This window comes from Nannospalax galili, unplaced genomic scaffold, assembly GCF_000622305.1.
Source record: "Nannospalax galili isolate Female #2095 unplaced genomic scaffold, S.galili_v1.0 scaffold663, whole genome shotgun sequence".
Taxonomy (NCBI): Eukaryota; Metazoa; Chordata; class Mammalia; order Rodentia; family Spalacidae; genus Nannospalax; species Nannospalax galili.
The window spans coordinates 435,155-459,948 of NW_008351881.1; the positions used below are offsets into that span (position 1 = coordinate 435,155).

General features: G+C 38.6%; 1 protein-coding gene across 39 annotated transcripts in view; it reads right to left on the reverse strand.

The window, feature by feature from the left end:
- Ptprd (protein tyrosine phosphatase receptor type D) overlaps window positions 1-24,794 on the reverse strand; it is a 547,004-nt gene that overhangs the window by 87,542 nt on the left and 434,668 nt on the right. The window lies entirely within an intron of this gene.

Consider the following 24,794-nt stretch of genomic DNA (forward strand, 5'->3'; position numbering starts at 1 on the left):
CTGCGTAGCACACTGATTGATACGCTAAGAAAGTGTGATGGTCACCACCATTGATTCCCATGAACAAAATCAATGCAGAAGCTCTGTTAAATATTGGAAAGGCTGGTTTTCATTGTACTTTCCATTTTGCTTCTTGCTGCTGTAGTTTACAAGTCATCTTGGCTCGATAGTCTTTCTGGGCTATGAACATCATTTTGCCTTGATTGCTCTTCCCTAGTCTTTCCTTTCTGAACCTTCGTACCCACTTCCAGTTGACTGGCCTGTCCCTGTCTTGACTGGGTGCTGGCTGTGTTTTTGGTTCTTTACCTAGCTGTTCACACCTTAAGGACAGTTTAAGGTTTTATCTATTTCTTCATAACACGTGAAGGCCACTATCACAGCAACGTGTACAATTTAAACAGTCACAATGACAGTTAAGACAGGAGTCAGAGTAACTATAAATAACCCATACAAAGGGACCTGATTGATTTTCTGTTTATCAGTATATTGATCTTTACCAAGTTTGCTTCTTTTAATCTCTTATTTTAATCTTATATTTTCTAAGCTTATCATCTTTTTATGTCTTAGTTCCACCAAAAACTAATCTGAAATAAGCACTGCACAGATTTAAAAATGTATTCTGTTGTTTGCGCAACTAATATTCCAAGAACTGCCAGGCTTGATTATAAAACTGTAGGGAATTTGTTAAATTTACAGCAATGCTTCAAAAGCCAACTTACAATACTGACACCTAGTTAAGATTTCCAATTTCACGGAATACAGAAACCTGAATTGACCAAGGACATAAACAGGATTAGAAATGATCAAAATCAAGGTTTCAAAAATAATAATATAGGTTCATGTACAGGTAAAAAATTAAAAATCTGATAGAATTATTAATATTCTAATATAATGTTTGATACTGTGCATTTTCCATGCTCTTATGTATATATGTAGAAGTTGAAAGCAAAACATAAGCAACAACTATCGTAACATTAAAGAAGCATACATAGGCCTGCAAAATGGGTCACTGTTTGCTGCCATGCCTGACCTGAGTTCAACACCTGGACCCACACGGTAGAAGGAGAAAACTGACGCCCCCAAGATGTTCACTGACATCCATACACTCGCTTTGGCATGTACATGCCCACAAACATTTATGTGCATACAACACACATACACACACACACACACACACACACACACACACAAATGCAATAAGAATATTTTTAAAAGATGTATATAATTTCTGTTAAAAGGCTCAGAAGGCTCAGAGTTCAGCGTGGTGTTAAAACTCTCAATTCTAAAGATGAAGAGCCAAGACTCTTTCCAATCAAATATGCCAACATTTTCAGCAGTATTCAGTTCAGTCAGTAATTTACTAAGGAATATGGAGCCTTTTTTTTCCTTTCTGTGTTAATTTATGTATTTAAAAAAAGCCAATCTGAACATTTAGTGAAATAATTATTCATGTTTTAGAGTCTACAGAATAATGTCACTAAGAGGCACCGCACCTGAGTTTGTTCTAGAACCATCGCCCCTTCAGTTCACAACCTTCTCGACATACTACATGAGATAAGGAACTCCAGCATTCAGACATGGGGAGGAAGTCTTCATGTCCAACTTGAACCTCATCTACACCCATTGAGTAATACTTGCCTTTAAAATTTTTGCAGTTCATCTTGAATCTCTGATACAGTCCTATTAGCATCTCCTAAAGCCAGTCATGAGATACCTCCTCCATTGACCACACTGCAGCCAAAGACTCTTTCTAAAGGACAAGGGCAGGACAGGGGTTCCTGCTGAGAACAGGCTCCAAGGTGGCCTTAAGGTAAATTACCTAGCCATGGCAGAACAGGGCTAGAAGGAATATCCAGAAAACCATACACATAGGCTGCAAAGTTAGCATAGGAGAGAAACCTGTTGGCATGGACCTTCTGCTCAAGGCCAACCAAAACCCCAGAACCAGGAGAAGGCACTGTCACAGCTGAAGAGGCACTCCACCCTATCTGAAGGTGACCTCAGCTTATTATAATACTGACATGCATATCCCTGGGTGGAGAGTTAAGATGCTAACAAAACATGTGATATGTGAAATTGTATGTATAAATGTAACACGGAGAGCGGCCATGAGAAGCTTGTGTTACATAAAAGCCCTATCTTGTGTAGCAGATGGCTCTTGACCTCCTAAATGTGCTGCTTACTGGCTTGCTTCCCCTGCTTCTGCTCAGATTCCTTTCATACACAATGCAGGCTCTTCTGCCCAGTGGTGGCACCACCCACGGTGGGGCAGGCCCCTCTCCATCAACTTGCAATCAAGAAAATGCCCCATATCCATGTCCAGAGGCCAACTTGGTGGAGGGATTAGCCAAAACTAGCCACCACACTACAGGGGCCCACAGAACCCTAATATCCATGAGTATATCAGACTCTTTGTCTACAATATATGTGGCTCCTTAAATAGTTCAACAAATGTTCTTAGAAAATGAATAGAACTGATGAATACATGTTTTTAAGGAAACTTCATGAAGCAAAATCATAGATAACAGACATGTCAGAACTAACTATGGGAATTTTGATGCAGTGTACCCAAATTTTAATACTTGAGATCCATTATAACATGGTTTAGTGATAAATGTGCCATCTGGAAATTATAACTACTACTGATATTTCCATTTATATTGACGGGCAGTGTCGAGTACATGCCTTTTACACATCATTTGTTCCTATACTCCAAAAAGATACCATGCTCAGTGATACACAGTGGGTGGAGGATGTTACTCTCTGTGACAGCCTTGTTTTATTCAGACTAAAAACACCACGGGTGCATTAAATGGCACACATTTCATTCTAATAGTGAATTTTCACCTATCGGTTCAAGCCATGGTTAACCCATGTCTGTTCCTGCTGTTGTCACATAGTTTTAACTCTGCACAATTTATTTAATAGCAGAAATTGAAGAACTTAAACACTGACAGTGGACAAAGCGGCTGGCTGCCATACATGGGGATATGTTTAGGCTTAAAGCTTGATCTTCCAGAAGACTCTGAACCACAAGGGGCTACCAGGTCACTGTGCTGTGTATCCAGGATTATTTACTTTTTGTAGCTCTTAGGAGACAGGCATTTTTTTCTCACTTGGCAGATGAAGAAAGAGAGGTACAGAAAGATTAATTCAATACACCTTACTGAAGGCCTTTTCTGTGACGGGCCCTGTATTAACTGGTAGTAATTTTACTAAACATGCATAACCTGACTCAGACACTCAAACCTTGGTCTAAAGCCCACTCACGACTCCCAGTAGGTGGTTACCAAAGTGCAATGCTTCGTAACTGTCCAGAAAGCCACTGCAGAAGGAAGAAGCCCAAGGTAGGAAACATCTAAACGGGACTATCCTTTACCTTGACAGGCCCAATGATATTTCCTCCCAACTTATCATCCTGTGTCATTCTGGGACAATTACATAAGAAATCAAGGTTTAAAAATGAGGTTGGCTTCACATGGATGAGGGAAGAGATGGGACGCGGCTTACATTTATACTTGTTTTACACGGATCAAACAAACATTGATTAAATAATGCTGACTTGCCTCTGTGCAGCACAGCACTCATCCATCTGCATCTATCTGTCTGACTGAACATTTAACAATACACAGCACAGGTCATTATTTTTGGAGCTTGTCAGAGCGCTGAGAACAGTAAACTCGGGAAAGAATCACTAGGAAAGTAGTAAGGGATACTACTTTGATACTTAAAAAAGGAAAGAAAACAAAAGGCGATAAAAAAAGAAAAACGCCTTGAGGAAAATCATGTTTGCATTATCCACGCTAAAAAGAAGGCAAAGAAAGCATAAACAAATGAGATGCCAGTCAAACCACTTCTTGGGGTTTTCTTGGTGCTGGTGAGGGTGCTGTTCTTTGATTTCTCATGTTTCTGTCTCTTGCGGACAAATATCATAGCCAACACGGTCCAACAGTACCACCCTGACCGCAAATCTTCCTACGATCATAGTAAGCTGAGGTCATCCCAACAATCTGAAATTAGCATCCTCCCACTTAATGGACCCAGTGGATCCTTTTCTTTGGGCATGCTGCATGTGTGTTCTGACTTCAGTCCTCTGTTCTCCCTTCATCCTCCTCTGTCTACACAAATAATACACGGTGTGATATTGATGCTTTCCCAGTAGTGACTCCAAGTGTTCCTTTTCCCAGATAGATTCCTTCTAGGTTTTCTTTGGTCTCTGCAGAATTTTGCAAGTTTGAAATACAGCAAGTAGATGTATTCAACTAAAAATAGATTAATGAACTTTTATATTTCACAACTATATGAAATTTCTACATTGAATTGTGGCAGGAATTCACAAATAAGAAGGATTCATTGCGTGAGGCAAACATGATAACCATCTTAGTGTTAGTAGCAAAAACAATGAGTCTTTCTTTAAGAAACAGTATATTTTAGAATGAAATGGAGATCTTTTTTGAGGGTTAAAAACTCATTCAATTTTATGTCTTACAGGACTTGTACTGAGTTCAATATTGTACAACTGTATTGATTAAACAGCGAACTTAGAAATTTTAAAGCCGCTTTTGAAGGAGCTGTGTCTTTGCTCTGGAAACTGTTATTGGGCATGTTAAAGCTATAATGATATGCTTCTTCTAAAAAAATATATTAAAAATGTAGAAAAAAAGAATGATACATTGTATTTATAATTTATTTCTCCAGGCAATCAACAAGCCCTTGAGTTTCACAGTCCAGATGGACCCTACATGATAACATAAACTTGACCATGGTGCCAAAGGGCTTTACATCCCTGTCTGTACACCGAGGTCTAGACAGACTGCCCCACCACACCACAACTTTATACTATCTCATTCTAATGCTAGTATACTCTCAATTCAATGACTTCTGGGGCGGGTGAGACAAAATATAAGGGAAATTTAAGCGTGATTCAAAGAAGAAAAAGTCTTAAGTACACACTAATATCAAATGGTCTGAAAGTTCTAATACTTTTTAAAGTCAACTAAAACTTTGTCTAAAAATAAGTAAGTGGAAATATAAACTACATTTTACAGATGAGTTTATAATTTGCTACTTTTTTTTCCACTGAAAAGTCACAACTAAAATGCAAATATGTATATCTAATAGATATAATAATAGTTAATATATGTTCTGTTTTACCAACTCATTTTGATTTTACAAAATCCTGGGCATGTTTGTCATTACTATTCTCTAGATGAGAAGACTGAGGAGCTCAGAATTTATGCTATTCTTTTATAGTCGTATAGCTACTAGGTAGAAAAGTCAAGTTTGGGCTCTAAGGACAGGGCCTTGCTGTGCTTCCTTTCTGGCTAAGCTAAAGTTTTCTCCATTCTTTCATCTATGACTTTCTGTTGCTTTTCTGATATACAATTCAAGGAAGGCTGGAGTCAAAACTCTGTACCCATTGCTAATCTGTATTTACAATTCTAATCATAGAACAGAATCATCACAAACTTCCACATTGACTAGAGTCACTGAGCAACAGCCTATGAGCCTGATCTTTTTAAAATCATGCTGAGGTCATTGTTTTAAAGCAAGTTCTTTAATGGTTCTATAACATTCAACTCTTTGGTCAAAAGGAAAATATCACTCACATTTGCAAAGCACCACACAATCCACAGTCACAGACACTGTTTTCTACTCCACCCTCTACACTAACCAAAAGAGAAACCTCAAAATAGTCCCTTAGAATCTCATCAAAGAGCTACCACAAAACAGATTCGTCTTGTTTTTGTATGTTTTTAAAACAACTAACAAAAATGTAATTATATAGAAGCAATAGACCAACTATTTTACTGGCCAAACTATGGGTTAGACGATCCTTCTTACTGGAATGAACTTTCAGTGGCCTTGACTGCTGGAGAAATCCCATCTTTCCCATAGTTCCCTGACAAGTTCATCAGGTTCTTCCACACTGCGGTTCCCCCTAAGGCATTGTCAAGTCCTTGCTGAGGTTAAAACAGTCTGGAAGTAACTGTCCATCTCTGTAGAAAGCTGTTTCTCATTTTCATTGATTCTTACTCAAATTTTCTCCCTCTCTGTTCCTGTTTGAAAACAGTAAAGTAATATATACCCATGTGAAGGAAACTCATGCTTGCAGAGTTTGGAAAGGCTCTATTTCCCGCAATTGGCAAAGGCTTGCAATTGGCATGAGTACTTTCTTCAAAGGAAAAACAACCATGAATTTAGTTAAAGCCAACAGTATTTCATAAACTGTAATGTGAGACAAAGTTGAAAAAAGTAACAAGCAACATCTGAAAGTCAGAGGGCAGTGGGCTGGTGTCTTCAGCCTTGGGTCGCTGTGGCAGGTCATGAATTTTAATTTTTGCCCTCGATGACCCTTCTTCCTATTGCTGTCGTTCAGGGGCCTGTTTTGCGGCCTCACTTTCTCTTGGAACCCTTTATCCAATTAGTTATTAACTCTTACTAAATCTTTCCCTGTAAAGCATCTCTGATCCAGGCTACCACTTGAGTATGAAGGATTGAAACGGGTTTCTCAAGACTTCCAGTGCTAATGAATGGATAGATGCACCTTGCTTTTAACAGCAGAAAAGGAAAGCATACCATACTCCACAAAAGGGTTTATGAATGTACCACACTGGACGAAAACTGCAAAGAAGTGATTCAGGGAGCTATTTTTATATACATTTAAAATTTTACTTGGCCTTCAGGGATAGCACTGGACCAGCTCCTTATGTTGTCTAAAGGTGAGATTTGAAACTTTCAGTATATTATGTAACAAATACAAAAACTTTATAAACTAATAATTTATCCATCCATATTTTTAGAATTCTGGTATGCGGGAAGCAGAAGGAATAAATGTATTCATATAAACCCTACAGTTAAATGGGATCACTGTTTGAGGCATCCCTCTGTTGAACACTTTCTCTTAAATTATATCACAGCCATTGGGATGAGTTTCTTTCTATAAGGAGTCCATTTACTCCTAAATTTACATTAAAATTATCTTAATTTACCTTGGAGTGGAGTTAATATAATGAAAAACAAAAACAACAAAAACAACAAAAACCTTGGACTATTTTCACTTGGGAGGGCAATGCCCCATTGTGGCCCCTGGGAGTCAGATAAGCTGTCTTACTTTTTTATTTGTATGACTGTGAACAAGATTATATTTACGAAGTCTTTTCAAATAAGAATTTGAAAAGGAATTCAGCTTTAAGGTTTAGAAATTGAGAATTCTAGAGTTCTTGTCCAACACTTCCTGAGCGTGACTAAATGTAGAAGAAAGACCACTAGTGTCTTCCCCAAAGCAGTGTTTTAGAGGACCAAGATCAGCTGCATGCTTTCATTTGGGGTTTTAGCTATTCATTTTCTACATCAGGTAACCCGAAAAATTTCACAGACAGATTTGTAGTGACTGTTCATAAAGACTGGTGTCATGGAGAAGCACTTCACAGTTTAGAGACCAGGAGCTCTCATATCTTTTGGAAAAATGAAAAGAGTTAAATAATTTTCAAACAGCCATGGGCAGAAAAAATTAATTAGAAATTATTTAAACTTCTCCAATTAAAGAGATAAAGTAGACTGAATTGGGAGAAAGTGATCACAATGATTGATAAAAGAAGTCACTTGATCAGCAAACCATTTATTAATTAAAACAGGCTGTGCACTCATAGGAACACTGGGAATTTGACAGCTGTGATCTTGTAAAAGACAAATAATCATCTATTAGATACAACCTATGTGCACCATTAAATTAAACAACTGACAGATGTATCCTCCCCCTTGTATGAAGGTAACAGGGAGCCAAGCTTTGATATCTAGTAAATAATATAAATCTAGTGACTCCTCTCACTGTTTGCTAATGTTAGCATATTTACATCAACCCTTAAGGATGAAGTGCAAAGTACCCAATGCAGACTTTACTGAAAACCTGGACATAGTTATCTCTTCACTTGTATCCCACTGAGTGATGCCAGAACAGCAATCTTTGCAAGTTAGCTGTGTCTGCTTTCCTTTTATGCCAACTGTCTTTCACATGCAATTATAAAACTTAGGCAGCTGCCTTGGTATTTAGGCAAGACAATCCATTTCTGTTCCAGCGTTTATCAAGCAACAATATATCCGACTACATCATTCTCGAAATCTCACCTACCCTTCAGCAGAGATGAGAAACAGAGTGCAAGAAGCCATACGCTGTTAGGGTTTGAACCTACGGCAACTCCCTCCCCAGTGCAGCAGGGCCTCATGGTTCTGCAGGGCCCCTGAGAATGCAGGAACTGAGTTAATGAGCACCCTGATCTTGGCAGACAAGATAAACAGACTCCACCTTTTGACCAGAGACCTGATTACTGCAAGGAGTCTCTTCAGCACGGCACGCTTCCACTTTGATGATCTTAATGGATAAACAGACTCTTCACATCTTTGACCCAGATCCTGGCTGATGGAAGAGGACCAAAGAGGGCAGTTTGACAGAGGCTACTCTCTCCTGGTAAGCCCTGGCCTCCGCTCTCTTTCTCTCTCTCTCTCTCTCTCTCATCTCTCTGCCTCCCTCCCTCTCCCTTTCCCCCCCACCCCCTGCCTAACTTTTAAAATTATTTTCCCACCTTCCACATCCCCTGAAGCCCCCTATAAAAGACCCCCAGCCAACAACTGGGGGAGGGACAGTTTGCCCCTGAACAGAACTGTCCCATGTGCTTTCTCCTCTGCTAATAAACTCTATCCAGATTTTACCTATCATATGCACTTCCTACTTTTACCTTTTTGCTTGAAAATGGAGATGGAAAACCACTTAAAATAAACTGAAAATCAAAGCCAGTTCACATGTGGCTGCAACCTCATTCCTAAGAGCCCTTCTTGAATACGGCACATGTGAAATCCACTCAGGATTTACTTTTCCTTTTTAACTTGATAATGGAGACCTGATCATTCATTAAACCAGCACATGAGTAGACTGCAAAAGGCAAACCCAACTGATGAATAAATATCTTGGTTTCTTGATGACTGTGTGACTCATAGTGCAAGGGGAACAATAACACCAAAAAAACGATAAGAAAATAGCAAAAAGAAATTGTAATGAGTTTGGAAAAGACAGATCAGTTGTCTCTAACCAAGGTTATTAAATTTTTTTCACAAAACATGGAGTTTTGATTTAAAATATCTTATTGGTTTATTTTGCATCCTGTAGTCAAAATGTACGCTAGCCTTTCAGTACTGTTTTTGTTTGCCATTTGTTAAGAAGTTTTTCACTGTGTTTTGTTTGTGTTAAATCTTTTATCCTTTCTCTTAACTTCAAAGTTGAAGGAAGAAAAAGAGATGAACTTCAAAACTAAAACATGAAACTTCCGTTAATGTATAACCAATATCTTTTTTTTCTGGAGTAGAAAAATAAAAATTGTATACCCAAAGTGAAATGAGAAGAAGTGGTGCTTTTCTCCTAATCTGTGGCCGAATACAGAAAATTACAAATCACCACTTACAAACTTTACACCTCAGTTTTATCCCCAGATGTATTTAGTGCACCTATCAGGTTGAAGCATAGGGAGTTTCTTGAAAGTGCCTTCTGGGCATAACATGTACATGGCAGATTCCTTGTGGTTAACTTGCTATTAATGTCATTACCCTTTGAAGGTAGAGTAACACAATACAGCACTGAACATGGGCTTCAAACTAAAGAAGACAAACAGGGGGATCCTTGCTACTCATCCTCCTGGAGCGTAGGTGTTTTAGGAAGTATCTACAATCTAAAATAAGTACACTTCTTTCTCTTTTGCATATGATCAACAAACTAGAAAGGTTTGCACAGTCAAATATAATCACCAATTTTTGTTCAATTTCTTTCTAAAGTAAAAGGTTTAAAATGTGTTTTATTTAAAATATACATTAACACTGTAAAATTAAGGAATATTCCTGGTAAATTATTATGTTAGAAATTGCATTGGTTATGTCTCCTATTAACCCTTTAGAAAAATTGGAATCAACAGAGAATATTGCTACTGGGGCTGTTTTCTGTCTGTCGTAACTCGATGTTTAGTGCACAACAATGTTAAACCATAGTTTTAGAATGAATAGCTGACACAGAAGACAGGGCAGGATGCAGAACACGAGGGACAACACATGAATGTCCTTTCCCCCTGACAGGGCATGACAAAGCAACATGCATCAGAACAGGCTGGTGAGAAGGAAAGTCATTTAAAATGAGCTGAAAACCACAGCCAGGTCAGATATGGCCACAACCACATTCCCAAGAACCGTTCTCAGCTCTGGCACATGTGGGATGCAGTCTGCACTCACCCTAAAGCCCTGGGGTTCCAACCCTGCACCTGCATCACTCTTCAGACTAATGATACAGCACTGCTGCCAGTTTCTGTTCAGCTCACATCACCATCTTTTCTGTACATGGTGTACAGCAATACGTATCATTATAAAATAGCACTGTTTAGAAGAGTTTCATTCCGGGGAATGGTGGTGGAGGCTTTTAATCCCAGTATCCAGAAGGCAGAGGCAAAATCAGGCAGGTCTGTGTGAGCCAGCCTGGTCTACGTAGCAAGTTCCAGACCAAATGAGGCTACAGGGAGACCTTGTCTCAATTAATTAATTAATTTAGTTAGTTAGTTACTTTTGTTTAAAACACTGTGCTCTACAAAGGTCTCGGGAGCTCAAGAATGGGTTTAAAAGCTTAGGGCTGGGTCTTAAGAATGATGGGAGCAGTGGAGACAGTGGAAAGGTTCTGAGCAGACAGAATGACTATGCTGGAATAGTTCACACATGGGCAGAGTCCAAGTTACACTGCACATCCTGTTGACATATGTAATCCTACTGCAGTTATTAATAGGACCTCCTCTCACTCTCAAGTGCTCCAATTTGGACAATTGATTATGTGGCCACCACAGCTTAGTTAGACCAGACTTCCTCATACCCAAATCTGAGAGTCAACAGTCATCATCACAGTCAGGTGGTGCTTGTATGCGTGTGTCTATCTGTAAAGACACAGATGTTCTGTGCTGTTAAATACTGAGTCCATTTACAAAGTCTATCATATGGACAAGTGGGTGGCAGAAATGGAAGAGGACTTTCATGACTTCAGCACCCATCTCTACCTAACACAGGGATGTAACAACCCTATCTTCAAGCCAGAATGAGAGAAGGCGGCTGGCCTGACCCAACAGGCCATCATTACTCAACTTACCTATGAAACCGCATCATAGACAAGGGAAGGGAACAGAGCATGCACCTCACATAACTCTACTCTACTTTCTAAGAAGCAAGCATTTAGACTATTGCCATAACCACTTTTTCCCTTTAAATTTTGTCTACACCTATTTATTTATTTTGTGTATATGTGCATCATGTGGGTAGGCACATGCCATGATGTGTGTAGAGGTCAGAAGACAACCTGTGGGGCTTGATTCTGCCCTACCCTGTGGGTTTCTGAACCTCAGGCCATCAGCTTGGCAGTAAGCACCTTTACCCATTGAGCCATTTCACTAGCCCTACTTTTTGATTCTTTTCTGGGATGGGGAGAGGGGAGAGGAACATGGTGGTGGATGAGCTCTCTGCATGTACATTCAGTTTTGGAACAACTGAGGTTGTCCTGCTGATTTTACACCTTGATACTTCATTCTGATCATGATCGCTTATCTTTTGTATCTAATGTAATATTCTATGGTCTTTATGACTGTGGTTGAAAGATTAGGTGTAATCATGCTTAATGTGGGTTTTTCTTAATGTTCTGGAAATGGAAGTGCAAACTTGATCTACTGCTTAGTCAGTTCAATCAATTTAATTATCATACATGTTTTCAAATATGTTGTATATATTAGAACATTATTTACATGGCTCTTTAAAAAATGACCTGCATTAGCATGCCTAAACAAATGCTAAAGCAGAGGATAGGAAATACAGTAAGCCACAGACACATGGAAATGGAGAGTCAGGAGGAAGATGACCATGGGTATCTGGGTGACACTCAGTCATCACAACTTACTGACCTGCCACTGGGTTCACACAACTATGGAAAGCATTGTTCTCAGAATCCAATGTTTATGTTTATAAAACCAAGAATCAGGTTCTAGAGGAAAGTGATATAATAAGGCTTTGTCTTGGTCTGGAGGTCTGGCTTGGAGTTATTTTCCTTTCCCTATCTGATTAACTTTCATTCCACTATGCCTGTTCTTCAAAAACGGAGCCAGGCATCCACACAGCCATTTGCTAAGCCTGGACTCCAGGTAGATTAGGAGACATTATATTCAACCTAAAATTTTGAGGGTGAAAAACAAGTCATTGCCATGGACAACCATTTAGGATGGCCACTGCAGAATGATTTATGATAGTGAATGGAAACTGGAAAAGAAAACCCTGATGTAATAGGAAACGGGCTAAAGGGCTTACAGGATGATTTGTATGAGGCCAATAAAATTGCTATTAATTTATGATGTGGAAAGATACTTTCACTAAGAAGTTTAAAAGAAAATGAAAGAGTACTTTGTTTAAAATCTATACATACACACATGCTATGGACACATATTGACACATACACATTCTGCTAGATTATATACTAGTGACATTAGTACTTAACACTAGAGTGAGGGAGTTCACAATGATTTTGTTTTCCTTACGTTACATCTATGTTATTCAGCTTTAAATTTGGAAGCACTGCACTGCTTTCCAAAATGAGAAGAAATTGAGTTTCAGGACACTTTTCACAACTGCATGTTTGACTTCCTTGGTCACATTAGAGGTACAGGGAGCAGAGTTTAGGACTCAACACTCAGTTGGGTATTTTGAAAAATCCATAGCAAATTTTTCAGCTGGGTTTTATAGTCTATGGAGGTGATATTCAGTACAGATTGTCCTCTAGAAGGAATCCTGAAGAGCCAGCCCGGGACCAGCTCATCCCCTTCCAAACTCACGGAAGAGGGAATCTGTTTAAGCTCTTATTTCGAGGATGATGATTGATGGGTATATTATCATTGTAACTATATCTCAGTTAATTAATATCCAAGCTAGAAACAGATATTACTTCCACATTACTGATAATGAGATGTAGGTAATGACAGTGATAATGACAGTGTCTCCACTTTCCATGAGTCACACTGGGAATTGTGGTTTTGAAATCTGAGCTCTTAACCTCGACACTATAACATATACACAGATTATAAATGTGCTGTCATAAATCGTAATTACTTCAAACAGTGGACAGAGAGAAACACAGATTAAATTCAGATGTCTCCACCAATTCTGGTTTAATGAGACACTCGTAACATGGTCATTTCATTTCCAACAGTGGTGCCATGAAAGGCTGCACTACAGTTTTGTGCATAGCCAGATTTTTAAGAGTTTTTGTTGCTGTTGTTGCTGCTTGTTTGTTTTTTACCAAACCAAAAAGGAAGGCATGATATCTTAAGTACAATCTCTACTCTGCATAATCCAGAACCAAAAGAAAAGACAAACAGTCTCAGCAGCACCCTCCTCTCCACCCACCAGAATCTCCCGGTTGCTCTTTGCTTCTAAGTACAGATTCTATAGCACAGTACAGAAAGCTGGAGCGCACATTCTTGGAAACTGAATAGGAATAATGGAGCACAGGCTGGAATGGTATTGGCAGAAAGTACTGAGAATGAGAAACCACTAACTCATGAGTAACAAGTCTGCAATAACAGCTTTAATGACTATTCTAATGGTTTAATGGATAGCACTTTAATGGGATTTCTAGTACGAGCCTTCTGAAAGCTTATCTTCAATAAATCTATCATTAACAAAGACGTGGGTTGCTTCACATAACCAAAGTTTAGTGAATCTGGACATAAAGGAATAATAGCAGTTGCCACCTTGTGTTAGTGTCCTCATCTGGGGTTTCTGGACTCTATTTGGGGGGAGATGTCTGCATGCTCAAAATGTAGGCTCCCAGTGAGAGAGGTGTACACGAAGGGAACGCAGACACATTAAAGAACGGAAGCTGCTATACTTATGTGAAGGCCAACACAGGAGCAGCAAGTGAGGGTAACACAGAACCACATCACCTCGAGAACTCCGAGGATGAGCTGGCTGTGTCTTTGAAGTGGCTTAGTAAACTTCAAGGGGATGAGTTTTCAATGATGGCACGTGGTCTGTGCATGTGTGGTATTTGTTCGATATTTATCATGCCACATGCTCTCTCTTAGCATCCTTTTAAGTCAGGACTTGCTATTCTGGGCCTGCATGGTGCATACCACTCACTATTAAATGAAATGGTGGTAATCAGGCATGATGAATAATCCCGAATTCTAACATATGACTGTTTTCTCTGTCCATCTTGGAGGGTCTTAGTTCTGACTTCTCACTGAAATCTTTGTTGTCCAGATAGAACTTTCTAATGTTCTCTGTTTTTCTAAATCTGTCGCTTCTTGAAGGTTTAGTTCAAGACCCACATGCCAAGCCAACTCTTGTCTTAAGATTTTCCAAGCAATTCCACATGTATCTAATAACAACCATTAGAGTATATACCATCTACCTTGCAATTATCTAAGTGTGGCACATTATTTCTCTACTTAAAGCTGTTTAAATTTATTGTTATAATTTATCCCTTGTTGTCTCACATTGTAGCCCAAGCTCGTCCAGAATTTACCACGTTGCCCAGGTTGAGTTCAAAATGATGGCAATTCCCCTGCCCTGCTTCCCTAGTATGAGAGTTGTAGGCATGTGGCAATACACGAAGCAATCCTAATTCACCTTTTCATTAGATGATTCTTTATTCCTCCACATTTATTATAAAGCCTTAAGCAGAACTACAGCTTAAGATACATCCTTGCCATCTATAAAATAGTCCAGTATAGGTGCACATAAAACACAAACACAATTTTTATAATTTTAATAATTTCAGATTTTTGCCTCAATTTCCAGATAGATTTTAGAAACTGTGAGGCTTGCTCATCTCTTTGCTAATTATACTTTTATGCTCTGAGTGTTAAAATGCAGATACTGTGAACCAGACAGAGAAAGAGTAGACCATTCTTCAGAATTGCTTCCCCATCAATCCGGACACATAGGAATTTATCAACATCATAGTATATTACAATGATTATCAATACTACTGAAAGTAGTTCACTGGCTGATAAGTTCATAAACTAATCTGTATAAACTGAGCAAGGGCTAGCATATGCTAAAAGATTAAAACATCTCTTTTCTGATCCATTGGTGGACAAATCTGAACAGATACAAACTTCCTAATTTATATATGTCAATTCACTGATAAAGATATTGTAAAATGAATTCCTTCTCCCAAATCAAAATTACTATTATCACATTAATCAGGAAAGTAGATCTTTATTCTGGTAAGGAAACATATCTGACTTTATTTCTAACATCTACTGCTCATGAAGAGACAGAGGGTCTGCTTTTATGGTGTAGAATAAGAGTAATTTACCCTAATTTGAGGATGAAATTTGACAATTCGACAGGACAGCAAACAAAATACAAAGAGACTAAAATAGCTCTGTTTAAAGGAGCAACCTGGGTGAATTAACACACATACATGGTGTGGTCTAAAAAGACAGATGCTCCTTTTCCAAGATAAATGTTAAAAAAAATAAGCAGAGTACCTTAGCCAGTGATTTAGAACAAGAGGAGAGAAAAAGATCTACTGTGAGTTCCTATATTTCTTTCTGTTGACATATATTTTATTCAGCTGGGTTGAAATCATAACATATAATACTATGCTTCTTAACTGTTCCCACAGCTTACAGAAACATTAAGGAGTTCTGCCAGGGAAACATAATAAAGACCAGATGTTGTTCCTTAATCTTATTTTACATACACTCAAGTAACAGAACAAGAAGAAAAGAAGATGAATTTTCTCTAAGGCAGGTCCAACAGTGTGAGAGTTTGAAGGACTTATTTTTCTATCCAAGGAATGAGCAAATGCAAATTTTGAAGAATAGATCTGAGACCTCTACTAGCTTTCTAACTGCACTGGCCTACTGGACTCCTAAATCCCCAAGCTTATTGAATGTCAGAGAAAAACTTAAATCCTACCACCCCTCACATGGTGAATATAAAAAACAAAAACAAAAAAATCTATGTCCAATTACATCAAAGTAGAACTCACAGCTTCACTATATTTGAAGCCTAAAAAATATAGTTATTGCAGTAGGCTGAACTAAAGTTTGGCTAAAAAAAAAAAAAAGAAGACCAAAGAAACCAGGAGGCTCAGAATTCAATGGCAAAGATTATGCTTTTCTCATCTCTCTACCACCAGGGTCTAGCAAAGTATCTGGCACATACTAAGAAGTCAGCAAATGCTCGTTGCAAGAGATGAATATAAAGCTTGGAAGGCATAAAGATCTCTCATAAAGCAGGTCTTAGTGTTCTCATAATTATTTTAAACATACTTAACAATTTTCAAATTGGTCTTCCTTGCTCTCTGAGAGATTTGAAAGAACCACACAGCTTTTCTTCAGAGAGTTCATCTATTCTCTCACAAAAGCATAACCCTTGGTCTGTTACACTGCAGCTACTTGCTGTGGCAGTGATTATAGATCAAACACAAAAAGATTATAACTCTTTTCAAGAGTAAATGATACCAAGGACAGATGAAGTCTTAGGGAAACAAAGGTGTTCTTTTCATCCAAATATTTTAATGAGAAAATTGCAGAAAAAAAAATTGAGGAAAAGATAACCTTTCTCTCCAACAGTTAGCCTGAGACATGGATCTTCCAGGTCATTCTTCTTGATAGACCTTGAGGTAGTAGAAAAAGTGAGTGCCCTCGTCAGGCTCTTCTGTCGCTTTGGGGTCTGGGAAAACATGCTGCCCAACAAACGTCCACCAAGGAATGTCAAAGGTGGTGAGGGGTCTGCTGTTCGTAAGGCTGCTGTTCCTCTGGCTCCCTGGGCCCTCTGCTGCAGCACAGTAGAGCAACAGAGCCACGACATAACAAGGAATCTGCACTAAGACTCGGTAGATAATACTCATCTTGAGGTCATGGGATGTTGCTTGGGAAGAGGGAGATGCAAGTATCAAATCAGTCCCCTTTTTAAAAAACTCATGCTTATTCTAGAAATATTTCCCATACTCGCCAGGGATACTTCTATCAATACAATATATTCCTTGCCTTGATGAAGCTTGGAGACTCAGGGAAGAAACACAAATAAAATAAAAAAACTTTGCAACCCCTTGTACTATGAGGGATTTAGTGTGTTAAGATGCAAATCAACCTGCCATACACACAGAATGACAGATACCCTCAGTACTTTGATCTTGGCCTAGCACTCAAGGCTCCAGCTGAGTTTGCCTCAGACTCTGGCAGTGACATTTTCAAAGAGTGACCTGAGTCCTCTCTACAGTATGTTTGAGTGAAAGATTGAAAGAAGTAGAATTATTTACCAAAAGTGCGTTTAGAAAAAGCCTTATTGTCTTTTTATAACATACAGCCTAATACTATTGGTCAAATATAAATTGTAACTACTGAAATTTTCATTTAAAAAGGGGTGATTTTTATATATAAATGACCTTTCAATAATAAAATTGTAAATAAGAACACCTAAATGGGCGTGGTGACTCACACTTGTAATATCAGCATTTGGGAGGCTAAGGCAGGAGTTAAGAGAAGCATGGGAGACTAGAGATGACCGGTGGTTAAGAGCACTTACTGCTCTTTTAGAGGATCAGGGTGCAGATCCTAGCACCCACATGGTGCTAACAACCAGTTCTGGGGTATCCAACCCCTGTTTCTGGCCTCTATGGGCACCAGGCAGGTGATATACTTCATACATGCAGGCAAAGAGCATTCATGTACATAAAATAAAATTTTAAAAGAGTTTTTAAAAAAGAGCAGCTTGGGTTATAAGGTAAGACCCTGAATCAAAAGCAAATAAATAAACAAACACAGAAACAAACCAATCATGGGACTACATTAATTTTTTATTACAATTGCTTTGTTTCCTTTCCAATATTAAAATTGCCTATTTTATCACAATGCTTTTGATAGTACACTAATTTCTGTGACTGTTTACAATCTGAATTCTGAAAGCAAAGCATTAGCGTGGCTTCAAGACTTATTATATAGCTTGCTGGTCTTTTCCCCCAGAAAATATTTTCTATTATTTATCTAGGGAGCCTACTTAGGAAACATCGTCTGTCACATAATATTCTGTATGAAACATGCTGTGTGACCTCAAACGCATCACTTAAAGACCCTGAAAATGCCTTCTCACCAGGAAAATGGAAGAGGTAGGCTGGATTCAAAGATTCCAGGAGCCCTCAAACATAGTACAACAGAGGAATCTTTGTGACCCTGCATTAAATTTGCCTTTAGATATCAGGACTTTTTATAAGATAATAGAAGAAGTTCTGAGCTCTGACAAGGATTGAAGCAAAGAAGGAAAAAAGAAATCAATGCCTACTTCCGTCGCAACATCCATCATCTTCAAGAATTAGGCTGAAAACTTTATTCTCCTCCTGTCTCAACTGATGACAAAGTTGTCAATTAATTACTTGGGGAAGGGGCGTACATTCCCACCTTCCCTCATAAAGCACCCTAGCTGCTCTGAATTTAGAGGAAGACAGCATGTCTATGATCATTCACTATACTAACTGTTCTTGGTCACTGAAGCTGTCTGTGCTCCTGGTTAGGGACACCAATGAGAAGACAGGCCTATACCAACAAGGTGAGGGAGTCTTGACACCACAATGGGAAACCAGTAAGTGGAATCTGATCTTTGTAACATCTACTTTAATTCATATTTTATAATAATCGTATAAATTCATGTCAGGGCAAGGGAAGCTGAGAGAGACTGAAAGGTCCCTTAGCCTGACCCTGACTTTTCTTTAGCTCATACCTGATGTATTTTCACTTTAGTGGGAGTAAAAGCTAGAGCTACAGTAAGCAGACAATTATCACAAAACCAGAAGAAATCAATGTGTGAAGGCAGTAAGTTTGCATGTACTGCTGTCAGAATAGGCCATTCTCACCCTTGAAGCTGTAGCACCTAGCTTTTCAAACCACTGACTACTTTTGTTTGAAATTAAGTTGCAGAAGCATGAAGGGGGTTTTGCATAGATGGGAGAATGCCCTTAAAATCTTAGGGTGAAGGGTTCTATGATATCATCTTGATAGATTTATACGGCTTCATTTATTGCAGTGAACAGATTTCCCTTTCATCCTGGGTCTTACCTAAAGAAGACTGGAAGGTGACTTCTGATTTGCAGAGAGGATGCACCTAGGACATTAAATGTCTTAATCTTTAGGGTCCACAAGTTGGTTGATTTAGGCAATAGCTTAACTTATCAAGATAAGAAAGAAGCAAATGGTAAGCAACCCAGTTGAGAGTCAAGACTTTGTCTCTCTACCTTTTGTTTCTTTGAAACACCTGCTTTTCCTTCCTCCTCTGAAATATCCTAGATGATCCTCAAGATCAGGATTATATGATGTCCACTGGTATTGCAAGTAGCTGCAAAAAAGCTGTTGCATTGGAATAGAGTGGGATGTGTTTTGCTGTCCTTTGTTTGTGGGGTTTTTGTTGCTGTTGTTTTATGCTTTTGAGTCATATTTCCATAGCCCAGGCTAACCCTGAATCTGATCTTTCTAGTTTGGCTTCCCAAGTGTTGGAATTACAGGCATGAGCCACCATGCCCGGCTATTTTTTATTAAGATATATACAGGAACATGAAGACAGAAGGTTAATATGAAAAAAGCCTCGTTATTTATTTAAAAAGAAGGCTAAAAACTCATATTGCATAAATGTATTAATTCAACTGTGAACCTAAAAATTTACAGCCACTTTTGAAAGAAATGTATCTTTGCTCTGGAAATGTTATTGAGTATGTTAAAGCTGTAATGAAATGAAAAAAGAAAAGAATATCTTTGACTTCAAAAAAAATATAATTATACCAACCAGAAATATGGGTCAGTGTGTCTTATTTGGGAATTATCTGAACCCACATGACTACCTTAAGAAAGTTAATCATATAACATGTGACCATGGTAAACACTGTAGTAGAAAGAATTCACCTAGCACAACATGATACAGACAGACACCAGGCCATGCATTTTACATTCTAGCTTGATCTAGTAATAGCTGTATTACTTTGAGTAAGTTTCTTTCCTGTGTTCTTCTGTAAACATAGTATATTAATAGAACCTACTTGGGAGCACTAATGGGGTTAATATGGACCAGGGGCAACACACGGCAGGTGGGGTACAAATGTCTGCCCTCACTGTTGCTCTCACAGAGGATAGCTATATATATATTGTGAAGCTCTGCAGAAAGTCCAGAAATTATTACTACAACAATATTAAAACCTTCCATAGTGGAGAATGAAGGTGGGGCTATGAAAAATATTCTTAAACAGCAGGAACAGGTTTAGGGAGCAAGGGAAGGAACAGTCAATTAAATATCAAGGGTTTCCACGAGCCTATGGTTGGAACCAGACTGGGGAGGCGATTTCCATATTTCAGAATACTTTTAGAGTAACTTAGTGCCAACAGTGCCCTGCTCTCCTGACCTTTCTGGCCATAACCAGCTTTTGTACCACAACTCTTCAGCAGTCCGACTGTGTGACTGTGCCGTGGCAGTGACAGTCACTTTGTAGTCTGGGCTCCCCCAAGCTGTTCATGCTTTGGCCAGGCTCCTGTCTGGTGCACATCTCCTATTGCCTGGGGGCTTACATTCCTAGTAAACTTCCCTGATTCTCCCACCCATGTGATCTCAAAAGTCTTTCTTCATTATTGCATTTTTCCTAACATACACTTACAACTGTACTATTGTAATTTTCATGTTTTTCCTAGGAGACTATGTACTCATCCAGGATACAGTTTATTTCTTGAACTTTTTTTTTTTTTTTTTTTTTTTTTTAGTCAGGGGTGTGTGTGTGTGGTGTTGTACTAAATGTTGTTAAACAGAGAAAGGCATTCAAAAAGCTCTTCTTAGAAAGGAACTCAGATCAGATAGGGGAATGAATGTGTCTAGGAACAGGGAATGAATATGCCTAGGGACACTGACAATAGTAGAGGTATCAGTTTCTGCCCATCAGTAAATAGGAATTTCTTGATGTTTTAAAAATATGGTGCTAATTTCCAGAAAAGACATAATATTAACAAGAATTCTGATGACACCATAATCACCCTTAATCCTTTCACCCTAAGCTCTTCTAAGTGCTTCCATGCAGTTCCTTTTCATAAGAGCTAAAAGGGAAGGTAAAATGGAAGGTAAAATAACTTTTCATGGGAAAAAAATCAGTGTTATAAAGTATTGACAGATAGGCCAGGCATGCTGAAATCCATGATCTCAAAGACCACTGTCCTGAGAACAGAGGGCAAGAGGTCACGTGTGAATCACATGTCCATCTTCATTACATCCTAATACTATCATCTCATCGCAAATCAGAGAACCCAGGCAAAGCCAAGTAAGCGGTTCAGGGTTTAAACAACACAGCTGCTAACTGGCTGACTTTGTTTTTCCTGACTTCAAAGTCCTCTCCAGTTGCTGCTCTCGTGTGTCTCTCAGTACACACACTCTGGTCCTAAAATACTAACTTCATTTTAAAATCAAAATGAAACATAAAGGTCCACATCCTTTTTGGTTCATGCTATAGTTCTGTTCTGTAGTTAAAAGCTTGCTTTGGAACTATAGACACATTAAGATTAACTGCTCTTCGAGAGTTTGGGCTCTGTGTGGAAGCAGGGGAAAACCACCCTGGACAGCATCCAGTGGTGGTCAAAAGCCAATCAGTAATGGAGAACTTATAGAAAAACAAGGTTTGGGAACCAGAAAACTTGATCTATGTAGTGACGTAATTCCCCGGGTGAGTGGGATGCACACAAGTAAACAACAAAAGACACCAAGTTTAATGTTGTTAAGGGAAAAGAAAAAAAAAATTGAGTTTATTTTAAGTGGGTTTAGGAATAAAGACTTTAAAAGTCCAAATAGAAGTGAGTTCTGAAAGTTGATAAATTGGTTGCACTCTGAGTTCTTAATAGCTGCAGGAGTTCAGCAACAATGAAAACCTCTAAGCACAGATACTCTGGTTTTGGATGGTGTTTCTTCTAAGGTGAGCCACTGTGTCTTTGTGACCTACTAGATTTGCTTACAAGAGGCAGAATGGCAGCCAGCTGGGTGAAGACTCTGCCCCTTTACATCTTAGTTGATAAGGTTGATCTGTAGTTAAGGACCAAAAGAAAGCATCTTCTCAGATTGCTACCTGGCAGGCCCATCTTCCTGGTAAAGGCCATACTGGGAATTCAATCAGTGGGTACTTTTGAGTTAAATCTAAGGGGTCTGCCTTAAAAAGTATTCACTCTGTACTGTCTCCTGATAATAGCAGTCTATTTTCTCAGAGAAAAGGACCTGAAAATAAGGTTTCACTGCTGATAGATCAGGTGGAACTGTCGATTGGGAAACAGCTCTTTTTACAGAAAGACTCTCTTTGTTCTGTCTGTGCCTGTTGTTGGTACCAGCAATTTTGATCACAACAAAGAGTTTCTGCGAACTGTAAATTTAGTTAGAAATTGATCCAGACATAAGCTCTGGCTAATCATCTGCTGTGTGCCCAGTGGCAAGCTTGTTACCATGTGGTCAACAACATGCTGAGATGCCATGACACCTGACCGGGAGAGACTGAACACAGCATGAATCTGGAGCACAGGAAAGCAAACAGTATGGACTAATGGCACAGGCTTAAACTAGTGAGTTTGCTTTTGTCTTCCTTATTATACCATGTTTTTACTGGCTTCTGGAAAGTCCTGGGGATTTGGCCAGTGACAGAAAGAGGCCAGAGTTTGACTGATTCGAAGACACACATTTTTCTACATTATAACATTTCTGAAATCGAATGATATCTGAAAACTGGTGACAGATTGTAATTATTTTAGCAATGCAGTCTTTCTTAGAGGTATATACAACCAAGTAGCATCTTACCATTGAGATTAATGATCGCTTGCATCAGCGACCTTGGTGTCCTTGATGAGCATCTTTATATACAAACTTATTTTTTTATTTTTAAAACTTAAAAAAATTATTATTTTTATTTTATGTGTACGAGTGTATGGCCTGCATATATGTGAGTGCACCCGTGTCATGAAATGTTACAGATGTCAGAAGAGGGCTTTGGATTCCCCTGGAACTGGAGTTAAGGACAGTTGTAGCCGCCATGTGGGTGCTGGGGATCGAATCTGGGTCCTCTGCAAGAGCAATCAGTACTCTTACCATTGAGCCATCTCTCTAGCCCCACAAGCTTATTTTTAATGGTTTTATAAAGTAAGCACTATGATTACTTCCTTGTAACTACTATAGAGAGGTTTGTGTTAGTTACCTAAAGTCATGTTCCTTAAGCCATGTTCCACATTTTGGTAGTCTCACTGCAGAACTTGTGCACTCAGTCACTCTGCTGTTGATGGTTTGATAAAGGGAAGACCCTAAGTGGTAGCAGAGGGAGCAGGACCCAACTTGAGAAGCAATGGAACTATATCCTTTTATAAGTGGGAAATGCCTCTGCCTCTCAAACCTTTAGTATTCGGAAATTCTGGCATAAACTAGTAAATTTAACCATTCATTTTCCCAGTTTGGATCATCCATCTCAGGTATCAGAACATGTTTGTTGCTTTTTTATTTAATAAAATTATTCATTTTCATTCCATTGCATCATTGGCCATGAGTTGTTGAAAATTATAAAATATTACTACACCAGAACTCTTACGCATCATATACTTTCTTACTTTGTGAGAAAGAGGAGATCAAATCTTTGTTATCTCTTGTTTAATCCTGAGAAAAATAAAAGAGCCACCTTCTTGAAAAATCCAGCACGTTCAAAGGCAGAAAAGGTAGACACATCCCTCCTGAGTGTATACACACACACACACACACACACACACACACACACACACACCACATACACACTGTTTGATTTCTTACTTGTGTTGGTATAATGCTTCAGTGTGTGACCACCTCCATGACTTTACATATAACTATGAAGTAACTGAAAGCTGATATGGAAGTGGTTTTGCAGTGTGACTGTTCAGAGGCTAGCTAGTGTTTACTGAAGATGGAATCTGTCTGTGAATGCACTCTGGCACACACAGTCAAATATACCAAGTACTATGTCCAAGGGAAAATGAAAACGTTTTCCTTTGTGGTCACTGCTTTGATGACAGACCATGTTTATCTCTTCTCTGGTAAAATACAGTGTTTACCATTGGGAACAGACAAACTATGTATAAAGAAATCTATCCCTAGCATGTCAGGAAAACCACCAAGTATTCTTAAGGATAGTTACGCAAAGCAAATTGGTAACATTTGTGTAGAATTTTCAGCCGAAATATTTTTATCTAGCAGATTATATTTCCTAGACTATACAATTAAATCTCAGTAAGAAACAAACAGAAAACAATTCAGTTGTCCAAGAGAGGTAAGTCAAGGTGCAGAGAAGAACACACCATCAGTTTTCAATCCTGCTACAGAGAGGTGTGTGACCATGGGCAAATTTTTCTCTCTCAAGCTTATGTTTCTTCCCACATGATAGCTGAGTCTCTCTGGTTCTGTAGATTTAAAAATGTCATCTACACAGTGCTTGCTGTCTCTAGCTCAGAAATGTCTTGATATATTTCATTCCTCATCAAGGAAATAGTAGCTCTTATTCTATTCCTTCTTTTACTATATTATGAAGGTTAGTCAGTAATGGTTTTTCATAAATGTCATCTACAGTGCTTGCTGTCTCTAGCTCAGAAATGTCTTGATATATTTCATTCCTCATCAAGGAAATAGTAGCTCTTATTCTATTCTCCCTTTTACTATATTATGAAGGTTAGTCAGTAATGGTTTTTCATATATATATATATATATATATATAT